Raw genomic sequence first — 14,847 nt, forward strand, 5'->3', positions numbered from 1 at the left:
GCAGAGGCTGGAGAAGCTGCGCAAGTGGCTTGCTGTGTCACTCACACAGCTGTTGCACAGAAGTCGGTGTCTAATGGAAGAGATGACCTGGAGACTAGAGTCAACGGTGATGGGAATCACTGTAGAACCCTCAGTTTGCCCCAAGGGAGATGGGAGTGAGGGGTCAATTGCAGGAAGGCTTAGAGCGCACCAAGAGCTAGGTGGGTCAGACTAGTTCCCGGGATGGGGTGGTGGGGATGGATGGGAGGATGGGTGGGGGAGGGCATTGCAGACACCTTAAGGGGTTTTGGTTGTCGTTGTGATTACATCCCTCTTCTCTCTCTCTCTCTCTCTCTCTCTCTCTCTCTCTCTCTCTCTCTCTCTCTCTCTCTTCCTTTCTTCCTGGTTTTTTGAGACAGGGCCTCTGCGTGACAACCCCGGCTGTCCTGGAACTCACTTTGTAGATCAGCCTGGCCTCGAACTAAAGAGATCCTCCAGCCCTCTACCTCCTGAGCTGGGAGCGTTGGAATTAAAGGCGCTTACATCCCGTTTCTTTGACAATAAACGAGTTGATGGAGAAAGATGTAATTACAGATACTGTAAGAGACTTAGTCAAGGTCTTCCCTGTCCCAGATCAATCTGGAACTATACTGCACCCAAGGATGACCTTGCACTAATGATACTTCTGCCTCCACCTCCCAAGCCCTGAGATTAACAGGAGCCACCATGTATGGTTTTTGATAGGCTGGGGATTGAACACAGGGCTTTGTTCAAGTTAGGCAGGTACTCTGCTCACTGATACTCCCCAGTCTCAATAAGAGTACTTCTTGGAGTAATAGTCATGTGGCTACTCAATTCTACATGTGAATTAAAATCTGTAGAACTGACCTTTTTTTCTGTGTGATTATTCTTTAGAATTCACATGTGGTCACATCTCTGGCTCAGAAACAGGGAACTTAGATTTTAGTCTGAGACAGTGGGGAGATGTTGCAAGGTTCTGAGCTAGGGAAAGCTGTGATTAGTGTCCTTGCAGAGACCAGAAGATGTTGAAGAAAACCAGAGTAAAGGCAAGACTCTAGTTAGGAGATTTTGGGATACTGTTGGGGACCTGAACTTCTGGTCGCAGAAGATACAAAACTTATGGATGTATCTGAGAGATGTTTAGAGTCAAAATTAGTAAGATCATGCTGAGAGAGGATCAAGAGTTGAAGGCCAACTTAGGCTACATGAGACCCCATCTCAAAACAAAGATTAGGGGTTGTTTAAATGTGGAGAAAGAGAGTATGAGATGGTGCCCAGATTTCTGGTAAATCGTATGGGTATTTGATGTACGTTTACTGAAATGGGGAATGTAGATACCTATGGAGGAGAATAAAGAATTTTGTGCTCAATACTATTATTGGCAGAGTGGGCTTGGGACCTGCAACCAGAGTTGGTCTATCCAGAGAGGAGTTGGATGTGGGCCAGGGAGAAAGTGGAAGTGGAGGTTGCCTGATGGAAGGCTTGAGTATCTGGAAGCAGAGCTTGTCTGAGATCGATCAAGAAGAGTCTGCAGATGGAGCAGACCATTGGTCCTAGAGTGGAAATAGGCAGGCTAGAGAAAGCACAATGGAGAGTGCAAAGGAGTCCAGAAAGGAGCTGCAGCACAAATCCTAACTGGTTTTAATAAAAAACCTGAAGCCAGATATTGGGGTAAATGCTGAAAGATCAGTAAAGCAGAGCAGCCAGCCACCAGTTCTTACCTCTACGAAATCCTCAGCCAAAAGGGGCTGAGTTCCTGTCTCCTCCCACTTTATATTCCTCTCGCTGCCCAGCCATATCCCTTCCTGTCTCCACCTCCCTAGTGCTGGGATCAAAGGTGTGTGCCACCACTGCCTGGCCTCTATGGCTAACTAGCGGCTTAGCTCTGATCTTCAGGCAAACTTTATTTGTTAGATCACAAACAAAATATCGGCACAGGAGCTGTGGTGGTGAGGAAACCCAGAACAGAGACCTTCACGGAGGAGTCTCAGCCTAGTAGATGCTTCTGAAAAGACAAATGAGAAGTGTAATTGGTATGTATTTATTTTTATTCTCTGCCTTTTGGGAGCCCACCACCCAGCGTCCAAATAAATACACACTCTTATTCCTACTTATGAATGCCTAGCCTTAGCTTGGCTTGTTTCTAGCCAGCTTTTCTTAAATTATCCTGTCTACCTTTTGCCTCTGGGCTTTTACCTTTCTCTATCTCTGTATATCTTTTTTACTTCTCACTCCATGGCTGGCTGTGTTGCTGAGTGGTTGGCCCCTGGAATCCTCTTCTCCTCCTTTTCTTCCCCCCTCTCTTCCCAGATTTCTCCTCCTATTTAGTCTTTCTGCCTGCCAGCCCTGCCTATTTCTCTGTCCTGCCTAGCTATTGGCTGTTCAGCTCTTTATTAGACCATCAGATGTTTTAGACAGGCAAAGTAACACAGCTTCACAGAGTTAAACAAATGCAACATAAAAGAATGCAACACATCATTAAACAAATTTTCCACAGCCTAAACAACTGAAACACATCTTCAACTAATATTCCACAACAGAGAGAGAGGGAGACAGACAGACAAAGAGAGAGGGGGAGAGAGAGAGAGGCAGAGACAGAGACACACTGACTTAGGGCTAGCTTTAGCTCCAAGGCCCTTGACAGGCACAGTTTCAGTGAAGTGGTTTGGGGAGAAGCCAGACCATGGTGAGTCAAGGGATGAGTAAGAGGTGACCAAGTCGTGACAGCTTGCGCGGTGCTGTTTCAAGCCTGGTTCGTGAGTCTTCGAGGCACTCCAGCAGTGCTCAACCCAAATATAGCAGCATGCTGGAACCAAACAGTTGGGACTGTTTGGAAAGCAACTTGGAATATGTAACAAACGCAGTGACATAATATACACACTGCGATATAAATTCTATAACAAATTTAGGGGGAGAATTTAGGTCCCAAGATAACCATAGCTTGCAATACAGAGACAGTCAAGTCCAAAGAGAATATGGACTAAAGGGCCCCTCTCCTCCTCATTCCCATGCTGAAGTCCTACCCCTCACCATGATGAGAAAGGAGAGGAGCTTTTGAGAGATGACGAGATCGTGGGGTGGAGTCTGTGTGAAAACGTGGGAAAGATAGTCATCTTCGAAAAAGCAGGCTTCTATCAGACATCAAATCGACTTTCCCACCTCCTAGTATTTCAAATAAATTGTTGTTTAAACCACCTGGTCTGTGGTGTTATTTGGTACAACAGTCTGAACAAACTAAACCAGGTAAACCATCTTTGTTGGTTAGAATAGTGTTCAACCAGGGCTGGGGGAGTGGCTCATCTGGTAAAGGGCTTACTATGTGAACATGAGACCTTCGTTCCGATCCTCAACATATATGTGAACAGTCAAGTGTGGTAACTTGGTGCCCATGACCCCAGCAGTGGGGAGGTGGAGACAGAAGATTCCTGGAGCTTGGTAGCCAGCCAGGCTAGACAAATCAGTCAGCTCCAAGGCTCAATGAGAGACCCTCTCTCCGTAAGGAAGGTAGGAGGTGATTGAGGAAGATAGCTGATGGGGACCTTTGGCTTCCATGTGCATGAGCACACATGTGAATGCAACACACACACTTATGTGCACACACAGACACGAAAATATAAAACACACAGCCATGGGGTGTGCTAAACCATTCTATTTGGTTTTGGAGGGAGTCTAGAGGGGTTCTGCCTACTCTCTACTTCTGTCTCAGCCTAAGATTTTCCTTACACTCCTTCTTTCGATGAACACAGTACATCTCACATTCTCATTGGCTGCATTTTATCCCCTCTCTTAGCCCAATAGATCGGGATAAACCTGGTTAGCCAGAAGCACGTGTCTCTCTAGAGGAGGAACACCCGGGAGATCCTTCCCATCATCACGCACTACCCAGGGACCACCTCAAACCCTCCTGGTACGAGTGGGCCACAGAGTTCCCACTGTAGCCCTTGCCTAGTCAATACCAATGCATTTTTTTCACACCCCAGACCTCAAATGTCACTTCCAAATCTCACTTGGTCCAGTGCTTAGAAAAACAATTCAATCTCAGTCCTTACACAATGAATACATTCGTGGCTCAGCAGTTAAGAGCACTTACTGTTCTTGCTGAGGATCCGAGTTTGGTTCCCAGCACCTATATAAGTGGTTCACAACCAGCTGTAACTCCAGCTGGGGGGGGGGGGGTGGTGAGAGGGGAGTAAATAAATAAGTAAATAAATAAGTAAATAAATCAGTAAATAAAACACTGATTGGCCATTGGCTAGGCAGGAAGTGTAGGCGGGACAAGGAGGAGAATAAAGCTGGGAAGTGGAAGGCTGAGTCAGAGAGACACTGCCAGCCGCCACGATGAGAAACAGCATGTGAAGATGCCGGTAAGCCACAAGCCATGTGGCAAGGTATAGATTAATGGAAATGGATTAATTTAAGCTATAAGAACAGTTAGCAAGAAGCCTGCCACTCCAGCTGGGGGGGGGGGGTGGAGGTGAGAGGGCTCTGCAAACACCTACAGAACACATATACATAGCCACACACGGACACTTAAAAATTTTTACACGGATATGTAAAAATAAAAATAAACCTTTTTTTAAAAAAATGAGTGCACGCATGAATGAATGTGCCCCCCTCTTGTCCTCTTACCCTGCTTCATGACAGACACGTGGGTGTGTGGGTACAGCATGTGAGTGTGTGGGTTCACCATGTGAGTGTGTAGGTACAGCATGTGAGTGTGTGGGTACATCATGTGGGTGTGTGGGTACACCATGTGAGTGTGTGGGTACACCATACGGAAGCCAGAGCAGGTATCCTAGCTTGCTTTCTGTTGCCGTTATAAAACACGCCTTTAACCCCAGCACGGGAGGCAGAGGTGGGCAAATCTCCGTGAGTTCGAGACCAGCCTGGTCTACAGAGTGAGTTCCAGGACAGTCAGCGATACACAGAGAAACCCTGTCTGGAAAAAAACAAACAAACAAACAAAACACTGACCCAAATCAAGTAGGGGAGGAAAGGGTTTATTTGGCTTACAGGTTAACCCATCACTGAAGAAAGTCAGAGCAGGAACTCAAGGCTTACACCTGGAGGCAGGAACTTAAACAGAAGCCATGGAGAAATGCTGCTTACTGGCTTGCTCCCCATGGCTCGGCCTGCTTTCTTAACGTACATCCCAGAACCACATGCCAAGGGATGGCACCACCCATAGCAGGCTGCCTCCTCCCATCATCAATAACCAAGAAAATGTCCCGAAGAGATGCCCACAGGTAATCTGATGGAGATGATTCCTCCTCACTGTAGCTGGAGTTTTCCTGCCTGGCCCACAGTCAGGATAAATCTCTCTCACCTGCCAGTCCCACAGCCTCAGACCCAACCAAGTAAACACAGAGACTTATGTTGCTTTCAAACTGTATGGCCGTGGCAGGCTTCTTGCTAACTGTTCTTATAGCTTAAATTAATCCATTTCCATTAATCTATACCTTGCCACATGGCTCGTGGCTTACCGGCATCTTCACATGCTGTTTCTCATCGTGGCGGCTGGCAGTGTCTCTCTGACTCAGCCTTCCACTTCCCAGCTTTATTCTCCTCCTTGTCCCGCCTACACTTCCTGCCTAGCCAATGGCCAATCAGTGTTTTATTTACTGACTAATTAGCAACACATTTGCCATACAGAACATCCCACAGCACCTCACCTGAGACTCCCACTTTCCAGGCGATCCTGGAAAGTTGAGAAAAACTAAGCAGAATAGTGTGATGCTTCCCTCTACCACTCTCCGCTGTGTTGCTGTTGAGACAGAGTCTCCCACTGAACTGGAAGCTCGTTGATTGGGCTAGGCTGGCCAGCCAATGAACTCTCCAATCCACCTGTCTCTGCGTCCTAGTTCCGGGAGTACAGACATATGCAGCCACACCTGGACTTTTAGGTGAGTACTGGGGTTTCAAACTCAGGCCCTCATGGTTGAAGAGTAAGTGTTCTATCCACTGAGCCTACCCTTCTAACCATGTCTCCATTCATCCATCTATCTACCCGATCAATCTAAACATCTAAAGATACTCTCTAAGACATGTGTGGTGGCTTGCAGCTTGTGCCTATAATTCCAGCACGTAAGAAGCTGAGGCAGAAAGATTGCCTTGAGTTTGAGGTCAGCCTGGGGATTGTAGGGAGAAAAGATGCTCTCCAGGAGAAAAACACAGGTTTTTGGGCAGAGAAGCAATTCTGCCACACGAGGGCAGCAGAGCCTCACCAATGACGGGGATGGCGCTTGCTGTTCCCTTCCCTGCATCTCCCGCTGACAATCTTGATTTTGCTACATTGTAGCATGTTTTGCTATTTATTGTGCACTTGGCTTTCATGATTACATTCTAAATACACATAATATTGGGCAGTAATATTTTAAGTGATTCAGTAAGAAAAGCCACTACGAGCTAAAAACTTTTTTTTTTTCCTTCAGGCTGGTTTGAGGAATGTTGCCTGTTCACTGTGTTCTCCAGTTCCGGTGCAGCTGCTCTGCAGACGGCTCTGGGCTGAAATCAACTTGCAGAACGAGACGCACCTGGGAAGCACCTTCTTTTGTCGGGTTCTGGCCCCCAGGTAGGCAAATACAATTTTTTACTGGCTATAGAGGACTCTAAATTGGCTCTGTTGGAATGTTTTTGTTTTAAAGAGATTTATTTATATTTTGCCTGCATTTATGTGTGCACCAGAAGAGAGCAAAAGAGGACATTAGATCTTCTGGAACTGGAGTTGCAGATGATTGTGAGCCTTCATGTGGGTTTCTCGGAACTGGACTTGGGTCCTCTGGAAGAGCAGCCAGTGCCCTTAACCACTGAGCTCTTATATACCAAGTCCTCTCTCCAGCCCTTCACTGAGCTCTCTCTCCAGCTCCTGTGAGTGGTTTTAATGGCAAGGATGAGTGTAGCTGGATGGATTTATAAGCACATGTTTCTTGACATACTTTTAGTTCTGCCCAGGAGACTCTGCCATTTTTAACTCTTAATGTGAGACCTCATCAAAGGTTGAAAAAAAGGCCAGGTGATGGTGGCACACACCTTTAATCCCAGCAGTTGGGAAGCAGAGGCAGGTAGATCTCTGAGTTCAAAGCCAGCCTGGTCTACAGAGTGAGTTCCAGGAGACCCAAACAAAAGGTCTGGGGATGAAGCTGGTGACCTGCGGATGTGTCATAAGTTCCCACGAGCTGTCCACTAGGAGGAATTGCAAAGAGATTCTCAACATAAGCTCAATTAGAAACTCACTGAACTTCTGGACAATAGAATACCCACAAGAAAATAGGAAAGTACTTAAGACACACACTCCCTGTGTGTCTCGTGTTTTGTGTGTGTGTGTGTGTGTGTGTGTGTGTGTGTGTGTGTGTTGCTGTCCCAGGACTTTTGGATATCTGACTGAGTTCAGCATCTATAAGTATGTATTGAAGAGTGTATGGAATTTTCTGGCAGGTGCCACCAAATCAAATAGAAGATAGTTTTATATAAAAAGGACTTCAGGGCTGTGGAGATGACTCGGTCAGCAGAGTGCTTCCAGCTCAAGCAGGAGGACGTGAGTTCAGTCCCCAGCACCCACATGGGAATGGTGGCGTGCACTCATAACCCCAGCGTTGGGGAGGTGGAAACAGGAGCCTTTCTGGCTGGCTAGCTTGGTCTAATCAAGATCCTGGTCTCAATGACAGTGCCTATCTTGAAAATAAAGGAGTCTGGCTCCTGAGGTATAAGAACTGAGACTGACCAGGGGTGGCCAGTGCCGTACACATGTGCACCTCCACACACACAAACATGCACACACATGAATACATACAAACACACATACACACCCACAGTGATGTGCAGTGGAGCTGGAGATGTAGCGCTGTTGACAGAGTGAACTCAGCTAGGATCGTCCTTAAGAACTCTAATTATACTCTATCATACATCAATTCATGTCTCACAGGGAGCTCCCCTTGACATCTGCTGACACAAGATGATATTTTTGGCCACTGAATTGACCAGAATAGACTCATTTCTAGACACATTAAAGAAATAGGAGTTTATCATATTCATAACAGCTAATTGGGCTGTTTAAGCACAACTCCAATAACCACATATAAACTCTTTACCAACCTGAAACATCACTAACTGAGAAGGGTAAAAAACAATATTTGACTGGGAGTGAGAGAGGACCTGCCTAGCATATGAAGGATGTATGGAGCCTCACTACCTGTGTGCCTGATACGCTCACAGACGGCGTCACTTCACCCTAAAAACAAATCCTACAAGTTAAGTATCCCGCTTCTACACAGGGATCCAGAGCAGTAAAACACTGACTTCTCAGTGTATGAGTGTGCTCAGGTTGTCATAACAGACCACCACAGACCCGCTGGCTTAAACAATAGCAACTGGCTCCCTTCTCAATTCTTAAGCCTAGAAGATCCAGGTCAAGGTCTGGTGTGCTTAGTTCCTACCAAAGTCTCTCTCCATAGCTTGTAGGTGGCCTTCTTCTTGTGTCTCCTAGCGGCCCTTCTCTGTACATCTGTGTTCTCCTATCTTCCTTTTTTTTTTTTTTTTTAAGGTCTATTTATTATGTATACAGTGTTCTGCCTGCATATATGCTTGCAGGTCAGGAGAGGGCACCAGATCTCATTACAGATGGTTGTGAGCCACCATGTGGTTGCTGGGAATTGAACTCAGGACCTTTGGAAGAACAGCCAGTGCTCTTAACCTCTGAGCCATCTCTCCAGCCCCCATCTCCTATCTTCTTTGAAGGACACTGGTCATGTTGAAGACAAGCATGGTGCTTTATGGCTATAACCCCAACACTCAATAGACTAAAGCAGGGAGTAGGTTGGAGGCCAGCCTGGGCTACACAGGAGCCTTGAATAGAGACCCTATCTCCAAAGGCAAAAAAAAAAAAGGAGAATAAGGAGAGGAGAAGGAGAAAAAGAGGGGTGGAAGGAGAAGGAGGAGAGTGGGGGAGGGAAATGGGGGAGGGGACTCATTGGTCGATTGAGAGCTCACCCATATGACCTTACTTCTCATTTTACCTTAGCTGCTTCTCTTAAAGAATCCATTCTGTGGCACTGGAAGTTAGGGCTTTGGTGTATAAATTTTGAGGAGACATAATTGAGCCCATTACATGGCCCCAGTGGCCTCCGAGAGCTTGGGACAACCTTCCTGCCATAAAAACCAAGACATTCACCATTCACATTCTTGTCCCTTGAAGAATGTCTAAGAGTACCTGGGACCTAGAGAGATGCGAGTGCAGAAGGAGGAGGTCTAGTGTGATCTGGGGAAGACTTGGGTATTCCCAGGGTGCTTGAGAAGGCAGAGGCAGAAAAATGGAAGAGTTTTTCTAGAGAACAGAGGACCTTCCATCCACGTGGCTGGGAGGTAACAAGGTAGCCAGAACTGCAGCCCTGTGATGCTCTTGTACGGCAGGGCGGTGGACACAGAGGAAGCTGATGGAGTCTGAGAGGTAGGGACAGAAGCAGAGGCCACAGGGATAACTCTATCTGCCAGCCCCAGCATGTGGAAGGGGATGGGCAAGAGCTGGATGCCGTCTGGGCAGTCAGAATCTCCTAAGGAAAATACAAAGGCTGGTATAAAAGGACACCATCATGATCTGGAACCCGAGTGTCCCTCCCATGCCTTGACAAGACGTGCGAGTCAATTCAGTGCTTACAGATCTACACACATGTGTAAAGCCAGGCTTATGACATCGTGGTCTCTTCAACCCTACTTTGTTGGTCACGTGTTGTTAAGTGGCTAAGACAAAAGGAAGTGAGACACAGGTTTGGAGCACACCTGTCATCTTCACACTTGGAATAGACCTGAGTCTGGGGCAGGCACCCCTGTTGTGTCCCAACTGGCTGACATGCCTTCAAGCTAAAAGGCCTCCCCCGCCCCCACTCCTGCCTCCCACAAAAGCTATCAAAATCCAACGACGCCTCCAATTCTTTGTTCAAATGCCCTCTGGGAAACTCCACCACTTCTTCTGCGCCGACTCACTGCGTTTTTCCGACCTTCTTGAAACACTTCTAAATGAACATCCTTGTGCCTGTCACACAGCACTTGTCTCATCATCATTTGTCACCTGTCCTCCTGCTCCCTACGGGACACCCCCGTAGGGCGGGAAACCAGTCATGTTACCCACCTGTTCAGGTCTCCTTTCTGTCGCTGGGACAAACATGAGTACCAAGAGCAGCCTAGGGGAGGAGAGAGCTTACCTCAGCTTCTACCTCCAGGTCGCAGTTCATCATTGAGGGAAGTCAGGGCGGGCACTCAAGGCAGACCACAGAGCTGCTGCTTGTCATCATCCCCCAACCCCACTTGCCCTCAGGATCATGCTGAGCTAACCGTGGCATTCAGCATGTCTTGGTCCTGGGAACTTAACTGGGGCCATGGGAGAATGAAGAAGAGACATAAACACACGTACATAAAGGATGGGATGGGGTGGGCTTTGCTCACTCTGACGGAGGGCACTTGCTGCTACAAAACAGCCGGGAAGTTCAGTGCGTTTATTGTTTTGTTTTGTTTTGTTTTTCAAGACAGGGTTTCTCTGTGTAGCTTTGCGCCTTTCCTGGAACTCACTTGGTAGCCCAGGCTGGCCTTGAACTCACAGAGATCCGCCTGCCTCTGCCTCCCGAGTGCTGGGATTAAAGGCGTGCGCCACCACCGCCCTCAGTGCGTTTATTATGTGCAACACAGGAGGAGGGCTAGCTAGGCAAAGCGGAAGTTCTCTGTGGGGAAGCAGCCTCAGCTTGCCGCCCTCCTCCCCCCCCCCGCCCCCCCCCCCCAGGCCTCCTGAAGAAGTGGAAGTTGCAGGTGTACACAGTGCCAGCATCCTCCCATGGACCAGAAGAAGATTTTGCCAGTTCCCTGATCCTGACCCTGGGGAAGGCTTTGCCATTCCCATGGCTCTGAGGCCCTGGGGTCTTTGACACAGCTATGCTCGTGTCAATAATACACGTTCACTCGGTACTCCTCTGATCCTTACACATTTACCCAGGACTTTCCTCTGCTCCCCACAGCTAACCATCTTAAAGAGTCCATAACCACCTGCCCAGGGAATGGCTCTGCCCACAGTGGGCTAATAGGCACTTCCACATCAATGAACAGTTAAGACAATGGCCCACAGACCTGCCCACAGGTCAGTCTGAGCTAGGCATTTCCTCAACAGAAGCATTCCTCTCCAGTGGCTCTAGGCTGTATCAAGTTGTCGACTGAAGCTCACCAGGACAGCCCACTTGGCGTCACACAGTTCTTCATCCTGGTCCAGCTTTCTTCCAGCTCCAGCCAAGCTCCCTTCCTCTACTAAACGTTCTGATTGCTCACGCCATCATTCTCCAGAGGAACTTCCTCTCCATAAACTTGCTTGGGGGAGACAGAAGAATTGCTATACATCATGACCAGTTATCCACCTCAGCCAATCTGTGTGACAAGAAACAGCACCAGGGCTAGAGAGATGGCTCCGTGGTTAGCAGAGGCGCGCGCGCGCGCGCGCGCGCGCGCGCGCACACACACACACACACACACACACACACACACACAATTAAAAATAAAATTTTAAAAGAGCTTTTTTTTTTTTTTTTTTTTTTTAATATGCCACAAGCTTGCCCACAGGCTAATCTAGTGAGAGGTGGGAACCTGGCTTCTTCTTCTTCTTCTTTTTTTTTTTTAATTTATTTCTTATTCTGAAGAGGACACCAGATCTCATTACAGATGGTTGTGAGCCACCATGTGGTTGCTGGGAATTGAACTCAGGACCTCTGGAAGAGCAGTCAGTGCTCTTAACTGCTGAGCCATCTCTCCAGCCCTAAAAGACCTTTTAAAATGTTGTGTGTGTGCACCTGCATGTGAAGGCAGGAGAATGACATCAGGTGTCTTCCTCAGTTGCCCAAAGAGATAATCAATCTTTGAGACAGAGTCTCTCACTGAACCCAGTGATTGTCCGAATTGGCTGGCCAGCAAGTTCCAGGGTCCCACTTGTCTCCACCTCCCCAGCACAGAGCTCACAGGTATACACTGCCATGCCTGGCTTTTACACAGATGCTGGGCATTGAAACTCAGGCCCTCATGTTCTCACAGCAAGAACCTTACTGTGGTGATATATTATGTACCCTAATATGCTTGCCTGAGGATCAGAGGACAGAGCCAGCCGCTAGATTAGACATAAAGGTCAGGCAGTGGTAGCACTCACCTTTAATCCCAGCACTTGAGATCTCATGCCTTTGCTTGGGAAGCATACATGCCTTTAATCCCAGGAAGTAATATGGCAGGGCAGAGAAAGGTATATAAGGTATGAGGAAACAGGAACTCACTCTCTTTAGGCTGAGGATTTCGTAGAGATAAGAACTAGTGGTTGGCTGCTCTGTTTCTCTGATCTTTCAGCTTTCACCCTGATATCTAGCTCTGGGTTGTCTTTTTTTTTTTTTTTTTATTAAAAGACCATCTAAGATTCGAACAACACTTTACTGGCAGAGCCATCTCCTGAGCCCAAGACATGCACCTTTTTGTTCATCCCAGCATTCTGGTGCTTGCCAGTGCTGCTCCTTGCCCCCCTCCCTGGCCTCCATCACATTTGTCTGTCCTTAGAGTCAACACTTTCCTGTTTTAATGATTTCCTATGTTACCCCAGTGTAAGTAGCAGATAATGCCTTCAGCAATCCAAGGATTTCCAAGTCCTTTTGGGCAGGAGACAAGAGTCCTATCAGGAAAGGCCTGCCTCCAACTCAAGAGTCCTCTTTCCTAAAGGCAAGGGTACCTGGAACAATCAATGGGCTATTTTAGAATATCAGCCCAGTCTAGTGAGCATAACTCACCTTTTGGATCTCATTTTAAAGGTGAACTCTGAGATGAGTAGATAGCTTAGCCAGTAAGATGCTTGCCACCAAGCCTGAGAACCTGAATTTGATTCCTGGACCCCATATGGTGGTAGGAAAGAAATGACTCCCACGAATTGTCCTCTGATCTCTACACACAGAGAGATAGATAAATAGGTAGACAGACAGATAGATGTGTTGTGGAACACATCTTTTTGTATGCAGTGAAGATGTTTTGCTCTCATTGGTTTAATAAAGAGCTAAATGGCCAATAACTAGGCAGGAAGAGATTAGGCAGGACTTGCAGACTTGGAGAGAGCTCTCTGCAATGAAGAAGGGCAGAGTTGATGGCCAGATGCAGAAGAAGCAGGATATGTACAAGTTGAAGTAACAAGCCAAGAGCCACTTGGCAGCAAGTAAATTGATAAAAAGTGATTAAGTTATAAGAACTAGTTAGAGACAAGCCTAAGCTATCAGCTGAGCATTTATAATTAATAATAAGTCTCTGTGTGGTTATTTGGGAGCTGGCTGGTGGGACAGAAAATTATGCCTACACAGATAATAGATAGGTGTCAATACTTTTAAAAAGTGACCTCCTCATGAAACTCAGATGAACCCAGAATGTCCTACTTTTAGCTCTTGTGCTTATTCCAAATACATATTTCTTTTACTAATATCCATAATCTACATGAGGGTAGAGGACTGGGTCTTCTTGTCGCCTACCATCTCCTGTCCCGGGGCTTAGCTTCTAGAAGAAGCTTCATAAACATTAGTGAAGATACTCTAACTCACAGAGCCAAGGATGACCTTGACCTCATGACCCTCCTGTCTCTACTTCCTGGTGCTGGGATCAAAGGCTGTGCCCCCACTCCCAGTAAATTCTGAAAGAACTCCCTTGACCGTGCCTCTGCTTAACCGGGAGCCTTGGCTGCTCACTAGAATGGCCTGTGCGCCTTCTTCCTCTTATCTCCCATTTATTCTCCCTCTCTCCTCCTTTTTTCTCCTAGACAGTGCTAACAGGCATTCTATGATACCGCTGTCCTGGTATCTCTGAGTCTCTCTTGCGCCCTCAGAGTCTAGGACCTCATTCTGATTTTCAAGACAGGCTTGTCATAGCCCGCCAGGGGGCACCAAAGAACACCAACGGGTCCCGGGAGGTGCTCGAGTCCACCTGCAGATTTTCAGCCCTGAGTTCCCATCTTCAGGGACAATTTTAGATCCGGGTCTGGTTTCCTTTCATGTGTTTCATTTGAAGGACACACATGTGAAAAACAAACTACATCAGAGATCATGATGATTCTGTGAGTCGGAAGTAAAGAACAGCTTGCATCCCCCAACTGGGATCTACCTCTGTCCAAGATAATCTGGAAAGCGCCTCTCTGCAATAGCAATGTACTGTGAAGCAGGGGATGTCCCCTGGGGTGCTGGCCCATGGGAGTCAGGTACATTAGGTTTGCTTTATTTTTTGGTGTGTGTGGGGGAGTGTGGTGGTGCTCTGGTTTGATTTGGTTTTGTTTTTTTTTTTTGAGACAGGGTCTTGGTTGACCTGGAATTCACTTTGTAGAACAGATTGGCCTCATGGAGAGCTGCCTGCCTCTGCTCCAAATGTTGGAACTAAAGGTGTGGGCCACCACACCAGGCTAGCACATGTGTTTTTAATCTCTCCTCAAGGATGTTGAAAAACGCTGGGGTGAGCTGTTCAGCTCTCCCATACAGACTTTGAGAAAGGCTTAGCTAGAGGGTAGCTGGGTAGGCAGGCTCGCCTCTGATATCCTAGGGTGGAAATTGGAGAGTTCAACTTCCTTTCTTCTTGACTACGCAAAGACAATGCCCATCCTTCCCTCAGCTGCCCTGGCTTATAATGCAAGGGGAATCACTACTCAGTTGTCACCTGTAATGAAGCCCTGCTCCCAAGGACACATGCCCTCAACACTAGCAGTTACTTTACTGGCCTAAGTAAGGTTCAGGCAGATGCAACCATCTGCCCTTATATCCTCATGATTTTCTTCTCTTTCTTTCTTTCCCCCCCATCCCCTCTGGAGCTGAGGACCGAACCCAG

The sequence above is a fragment of the Peromyscus eremicus genome, chromosome 7 (assembly GCF_949786415.1).
Source record: "Peromyscus eremicus chromosome 7, PerEre_H2_v1, whole genome shotgun sequence".
Classification (NCBI taxonomy): domain Eukaryota; kingdom Metazoa; phylum Chordata; class Mammalia; order Rodentia; family Cricetidae; genus Peromyscus; species Peromyscus eremicus.